The following is an 8,066-nucleotide window of genomic DNA, read 5'->3' as shown; positions in this document are numbered from 1 at the left end:
TTTCATGCTGACAAGCCACAGTAACAGAGGGGCTGCATTTTGACAGTGGGTAAGGTGGTATCCTCTCCAGACCCTGCACATCTCAGCACGCATAACTGTTACGCATGATGGAGCCCTGCTTTCCTGGAGATGGCTGAACACCTGCCTGCCCACGGGAAGGAGTGAATGAATTGCTTGTTTTGCTTTGCTTGCGTGCGCGGCTTTTGCTTTCCCTATTAAATTGTCTTTATCTCAACCCACGAGTTTTCTCACTTTTACTCTTCTGAATCTCTCCGCCATCCTGCTGTGGGGGAGTGAGCGAGTGGCTGTGTGGTGCTCAGTTGCTGGCTGGGGTTAAACCACGACAACAAGCTTGACACAGATTGACAATCTGGGCTTTTTAGAGCTAACCTGTAAAGCCACCCTGGGCATGCACAGAGGATAGGAAGGACCTAAGACTACAAAATCAGCTGCTTCCAACCTGTTGCTTCCAGGCAGAGTGATGGGCAGAAACTTGCAGGCTAAAACAGAGATGGGCAGATTGGGGTCCATCCTACAGGGCCAGGGGTAAAAGAGGGCTGCCAGTCACCCTCCAAAAAGATGCTGATTTACTCCCCAAGGAAGTCAAAGAGAAAGAAGAATTTAAACTGTGTAAGTTTGTCCAGGTCCTGGACACCACAGTGAGTCATTGCCCCTTATTCTGGGTGGACTGTGGTGTGACAAAACAATTCTTTGCCAAAAATTAAGCAAGGAGTCTGTGTTTTATCTGAATATGAGCAGAGTGCATGCAATGGCTTTAAAATACTTCTAAAATGATGACTCTATAATGTTTAAAAAAGTATTTGGAAAACTTAGTGAATATAGTATACCAAAGCACTGCACTGCTATATAAATAAAAAGAAACTGGAACATTCAAAGGAGAGTGCAAGGTCCTGCCTGTGGTTCTTGAAGCATCCTACAGACCCTCATGGCAGGGATTACATTCTTTGTTAATTCTGCAGCGTGGTTTATTTTCTGCAAAATTCCATAATGCAAGGATAACAGAAGTGTTTTGAAAATGTATCATGAATAGGTATCAGCTCTGCTCAGGGTCTAAGATATATATACACAAAATACATATGGAAATCAAGCATTTGTTGAAAAATGAAAGTAAAATAACTCTACCAGGGTCAATGAGACATTGTCTTTCATTCACTATCCCAAGCTGATGTTTTCTATTAGAAGAGCTTTCGGTGGAATGTGCCTGGGATGTTTTAAGCAGAAGAACAGGGATCAAGACAAGATTAACTACGATGGTGAAAACTTTGAAGTACGCATTAGCCTATGTTGTGTTAGCTTGTGCCTTTCTGTATACAAAAAAGTGGATTATACACGTATGCCCTATTATTCAATAGGCATTAATGATGGTTAGCATTTACACAAACTCCACTAAGCCAGCTGCATTTCATGGCTACTGACTAATCTGCTACTTTTTCTATGTCTTTCTAGAAATAACTTGGAAAATACCTAAAAGTATGCTATCGATTTCTTCCTCTTTATGAGCTGCTAAGACTACAAAGAAATCGCTACATTTTCTAAGCATGAATTAAGAGAGAACAAGGATTTTTTTGTCTAATGAAAGTGTTTTACATGTTCTTAGTCTAGCTGCTACTGAGAGCTGTAGTTTAAAAAAAAAAACACAGCTGCATTTAGTCATAATGTTTAGTAAGCAAGAGGCCTTACTACACAGAGATGCAATGAAAAAAACCCAAACCTGTAGTTTTAACAACCCCCCAGTTTTCAAATTCTGAAAAAAACATGTGGTTCAGTTTTTAAATGGTGGTTTTAAACTCATTACAGTCTTCTGTAAACCCAGTGAAGGGTTTATAGAAGGATATTTTCTGAAGTGGTCATGAGTTAGTTTGCAGAATTGTAAGAAAATTATAAGGATTTGGCTGCATATATAGTTGTAAATGGAAAGTATTGTGTTAGTCTGATTCTAGTACGGTAAATTACTTTCTCAGACATACGTTGTTTTTTTTTAATACATTTCAGGTTGTTTAATCTGCTTTGTAAACTAAACTATTGAGAAATTGTGCATGAGAAATATTTATTTTCAGCTTCATCCCCTATTTTACAACAAAAGTCTACTGTATATTTTTTTTCCTCCTTCTTATTTGGATAAAGAGCCAGAAGCAAAATCTGCTTGCAAAACTCAACACTTGAGTAATCATGTGGCCATTAGTGTATTCAGATGGACACTTATTAACCACAATTATCTAATGAGAATAGATATTCTGTGCATGTAATTGACACCACAGAAAATGTGCAGGCACACTATGTATAGCAATTTGCCCTATAATGCTTAATGTGTTAGGAGCACTCACCAGTCCTCATTTTCTATCTGGTGCTTCATAGTCTTTAATATCCTTCTACAAATAGGAAGCAGATAATCTCTGCTTTCCTTAAAGTACAAATGGCTATTTAAATGAAATCAGTAACATACCCCACCTTACAGCAAAACACTATTGATGCATCTCCCAGCTTTCCTTTGCCAAGCCCTAAAATGACAACACGCTGAACATTAAATTAAGCGGGACATTTTCATATGCAGCAAGAAATTGTCTAGCATTAACTCAGCTCCCTTATTGCTTCTGAGTATCCTGGAGGTTATTCTGGGTACTGCTGCAGTATCTCTGGGAGCTCTAGAAGATCTTGCTGTGGTCCATACTCAGGTGCGTGTTTCCTCTCTTGGCCGGCACGGTCATCAGCACTGTTCCTCTTTTCAGGACATCAATCAGAAAAGCTATTTTCTTCTCACAAGTACAGGCTTTCCTGTTGAAACAAATGTCGATAATTTCAAAGCGATCAGGCAGCTACTGAAATCAGTCTGAAAAATGCCATGTCAACTAAAATACAGTGTAGTGACAGATGTGGAGCTTAAAATACCATTTTGACAATTTTTTTGAAAAGTCAGGCCCTACTGAGAGATGTATTGCAGGCTCGAGGTCTGGGCACAGCCATGGACTAGTGAGCAAGAAAAGCAGTATGTGGGAAGAGCCAAGGGCTGGAGCGAGGCGAGGCTGGACCATCTCACTGATCTCTGGAGCACAACCCTGCTTGGGTGCTGGAGCACCACGGGGTTAGAGCAGCTCTGTGGGCCCAGCCATGCTGCAGCAAGGTATGGTCTTGTTTTATCCTCTGTGCCAAAGGTTTGGTTGCCCATCCCCTGAGGATTCCCTTGTGGAGGGAGAAACTGCTACTGTCCACTCAAAAAGCCACAGGAGATTTAGCACAAAGGCAGCTCTACCCTCCATAACTCATACTCATGCCATAGTAAGCTGTGTTTCCATCATGTGCAATATAAAAACATGGGCACTCTGCCCCTGGCAGACTCCTGAGCCCTGGTTATTACATTATTGCATTACAAATGTTTACCTGTTGTGGTTTAGCTTCAGTCGGCAACTAAGCACCACACAGCCACTCGCTCACCCTCCCCCCGGTGGGATGGGGGACAGAATCAGAAGAGCAAAAGTAAGAAAACTCGTGGGATGAGATAAGAACAGTTTATTAACTGGGGAAAAGAAAAAAATATATATTATTATAATAATAATAAATTGTATTGAAAAGGAAAACAACGAGGGGGGGGGCGGGGTAACAAAAACCAGGAAAAAAAAACCAAGTGATGCAACCGCTCACCATCCGCTGGCCAGCCAGTCCCCAAGCAGTGATCGCTGCCCGCCAGCAAACTGCTCCCAGTTTATATACTGAGCCTGACGTCATATGGTATGGAATAGCCCTTTGGCCAGTTTGGGTCAGCTGTCTTGGCTGTGCCCCCTCCCAGCTTCTTGTGCACCTGGCAGAGCATGGGAAGCTGAGAAGTCCTTGACTAGTGTAAGCACTACTTAGCAACAACTAAAACATCAGTGTGTTATCAACATTATTCTCATACTAAATCCAAAACACAGCACTATACCAGCTACCAGGAAGGAAATTAACTCCATCCCAGCCGAAACCAGGACAGTATCCACCCCTTTTATTTTATACCATCTACATCATGCCCAGGTTCTACCCTTTATAATACATTCCAGTTAATCACCACCACTTTCCCTGTCTTTTGATATATACACACAGATATCATTCCCTTGGTCTATGGGCCATCCCTCTAAAATGTCTGTTGAGTTCATTTAGCCCATGAATTTGGGCTCCATCTGTCATAACAGTCCTTCAGGGCAGGAGAGATGGTGTGTGGTGTTGGATTGTTGCATGCTGAAGCCAATTCTGGTTCCATCACCACTGCACTTTTCTTGGTTTCATCAAAGTTCATTCTTCTTTAATCTGGGTGATTCTTACTGTAATACTGTTGATATGGCGTATAGCAACCATAAAAGTGATGACATACTGCACTATATAGCAAGTAACATCATATCATTTAGCTCACTGGCTATTTTCACCCAAAATTATATCCCTTTGAGGTACACAGTGGACTTCCCCATCCTTTTGCTTTACCCACCAAGTTCACCCAGGTCCTTGAGCAAAAGCAATCCCACAAATGGGTTTTCCTTTGCCCGAGGCAGGAGTAACCCAGACTGTCTTCCCCAGCATATTTTTTATGTTTACTACAGGGACTTTATCCTCTTCTATAGTACGTAAAAGTTTTGATTGGGCAGGGCCAGCTCGATTGGCAGATCCCCTAGTGTTGACTGACCAGGTGGCCTTTGCTAAATGTGTATCCCAGTGTTTAAATGTCCCACCACCCATTGCTCTTAGTGTAGTCTTCAACAGTCCATTGTATCGTTTGATTTTCCCACAGGCTGGTACATGATAGGGGATGTGATATACCCACTCAATGCCATGCTCTTTGGCCCAGGTGTCTATGAGTTTGTTTCGGAAATGAGTCCCATTGTCTGACTCAATTCTTTCTGGGGTGCCATGTCACCATAGGACTTGATTTTCAAGACCCAGGATAGTGTTCTGGGTGGTGGCATGGGGCACAGGATATGTTTCCAGCCATCCAGTGGTTGCTTCCACAATTGTAAGCACATAGCGCTTGCCTTGGCGGGTTTGTGGGAGTGTGATATAATCAATCTGCCAGGCCTCCCCATATTTATATTTCAGCCATCGCCCTCCATACCAGAGAGGCTTTAACCACTTGACTTGTTTAATTGCAGCACATGTTTCACATTCATGGATGACCTGTGCAATAGTGTCCATGGTCCAGTCCACCCCTTGATCACGAGCCCATCTGTATGTTGCATCTCTTCCCTGATGGCCTGAGGTGTCATGGGCCCACCAAGCTATAAATAATTCACCATTATGTTGCCAGTCCAGATCCACCTGAGCCACTTCAATCTTAGCAGCCTGATCCGCCTGCTGGTTGTTTTGATGTTCTTCAGTGGCCTGACTCAGGTACGTGAGCATCTACGTGGCGTACTTTTACAACCAGGTTCTCTACCCGGGCAGCAATATTTTACCACAATGAGACAGCCCAGAGGGGTTTGCCTGTGCGCTGCCAGTTGCTCTGCTTCCATTGCTCTAACCACCCCCACAGGGCATTTGCCACCATCCATGAATCAGTACAGAGATAGAGCACTGGCCACTTTTCTTGTTCAGCAATGTCTAAAGCCAACTGGATGGCCTTTACTTCTGCAAATTGGCTCGATTCACCGGTCCCCTTCAGCAGTTTCTACAACTTGTCATATAGCACTCCATAGAGAAGCTTTCCATCTTCGATGCTTTCCTACAATATGACAGGACCCATCAGTGAACAGGGCGTATTGCTTCTCATTTCTGGTAGTTTATTGTACAGTGGGGCCTCCTCAGCATGCGTCACCTCCTCCTCTGGTGATATTCCAAAATCTTTGCCTTCTGGACGGTCCATAATTACTTCCAAGATTCCTGGGTGATTGGGGTTTCCTATTCAAGCACATTGTGTGATCAGTGCAACCCACTTACTCCACATAGCATCAGTTGCATGGTGTGCAGAAGGGACCCTCCCTTTGAACATCCAGCCCAGCACCGGCAGTCGAGGTGCCAAGAGGAGTTGTGCTTCCGTACCAACCACTTCTGAAGCAGCTCGAACCCCTTCATATGCTGCCAATATCTCTTTTTCAGTTGGAGTATAGAGGGCCTCAGATCCTCTGTATCCCCGACTCCAAAACCCTAAGGGTCAACCTCGAGTCTCCTCTGGTGCTTTCTGCCAGAGGCTCCAGGTTGGCCCATTCTCCCTGGCTGCGGTGTAGAGCACATTTTTTACGCCTTGTCCTGCCCGGACTGGCCCAAGGGCTACTGCATGAACTATCTCCCATTTAATTTTTTCAAAGGCTTGTCATTGCTCAGGGCCCCATTTGAAATGGTTCTTCTTCTGGGTCACTTGTGTCATGGTTTAACCCCAGCAGGCAACTAAGCCCCACGCAGCTGCTCGCTCACTCCCCCCCGGTGGGATGGGGGAGAGAATCGGAAGAGCAAAAGCAAGAAAACTCGTGCGTTGAGATAAAGACAGTTTAATAGGTAAAGCAAAAGCCGTGTACGCGAGCAAAGCAAAGCAAGGGATTCATTCACTCCTTCCCATGGGCAGGCAGGTGTTCAGCCATCTCCAGGAAAGCAGGGCTCCATCACGTGTAATGGTTATTTGGGAAGACAAACGCCATCACTCCAAATGTCCCCCCTTCCTTCTTCTTCCCCAACTTTATATACTGAGCCTGACGTCATATGGTATGGAATAGCCTTTTGGTCAGTTTGGATCAACTATCCTGGCTGTGTCTCCTCCCAAATTCTTGTGCACCTGGCAGAGCATGGGAAGCTGAAAAGTCCTTGACCAGTGCAGCAACAACTAAAACATCTCTGTATTATCAACACTGTTTTCAGCACAAATCCAAAACATAGCCCCATACCAGCCACTATAAAGAAAATTAACTCTATCTCAGCTGAAACCAGGACAACTTGATAGAGAGAGCTTATGATCAGACTGTAATTTGGAATATGCATTCTCCAAAAACCCACAATGCCTAAGAAAGCTTGTGTTTCCTTTTTGCTAGTTGGTGGGAACATGGCTGTTATTTTGTTAATCAGATCCATTGGGATCTGATGACGTCCATCTTGCCATTTTATTCCTAAAAAACAGATCTCCTGTGCAGGTCCCTTGACCTTACTTTGATTTATGGCAAAACTGGCTTTCAGAAGGATTTGGACTATTTTCTTCCCTTTCGCAAAAACTTCTTCTGCTGTATTGCCCCATACAATGATGTCGTCAATGTATTGCAGGTGTTCTGGAGCTTCACCCTGTTCCAGTGCCGTCTGGATCAGTCCATGGCAAATGGTGGGGCTGTGTTTCCACCCCTGGGGCAATTGATTCCAAGTGTACTGAATGCTCCTCCAAGTGAAAGCAAACTGTGGCCTGCACTCTGCTGCCAAAGGGATTGAGAAAAATGCATTAGCGATATCAATTGTAACATACCATTTGGCTGCTTTTGACTCCAGTTCATACTGAAGTTCCAGCATGTCCGGCACGGCAGCACTCAGCAGTGGCGTGACTTCATCCAGGCCACGACAGTCTACTGTCAGTCTTCACTCTCCATTAGACTTTTGCACTGGCCATATAGGACTCTTAAAGGGTGAGAGAGTCTTGCTGATCACTCCTTGGCTCTCCAGTTGACAAATCAGGTTATGGATGGGAAGCAGGGAGTCTTGGTCGGTAGGATATTGCCGCCGGTGCACTGTTGTGGTAGCAATCGGCACCTGTTGTTCTTCGACCCTCAGCAACCCCACAACAGAAGGGTCCTCTGAAGGACCGGGCAGGGTGGACAGCTATTTAATTTCCTCCGTCTCCAAGGCAGCTATACTAAGAGCCCACCGGTACCCTTTTGGGTCCTTGAAATACCCTCTCCTGAGGTAGCCTATGCCAAGGATGCACAGAGCCTCTGGGACAGTCACAATGGGGTGCTTTTGCAACTCATTCCCAGTTAGGCTCACTGTTTTAATAACAAATCTCCCAGGCAAAACATCACTAATGACTGCAGAACACAGCAAACTGCAAAAAACAACACTGATCTTCAACATGTACAGCAAAAAAATGAGCATGGTGCAGATCAGATAACCAATATCCAGAA

Source organism: Mycteria americana, chromosome 2 (assembly GCF_035582795.1).
Source record: "Mycteria americana isolate JAX WOST 10 ecotype Jacksonville Zoo and Gardens chromosome 2, USCA_MyAme_1.0, whole genome shotgun sequence".
In the NCBI taxonomy this organism is placed as follows: domain Eukaryota; kingdom Metazoa; phylum Chordata; class Aves; order Ciconiiformes; family Ciconiidae; genus Mycteria; species Mycteria americana.
Note: the sequence above shows the minus strand (reverse complement) of the source record.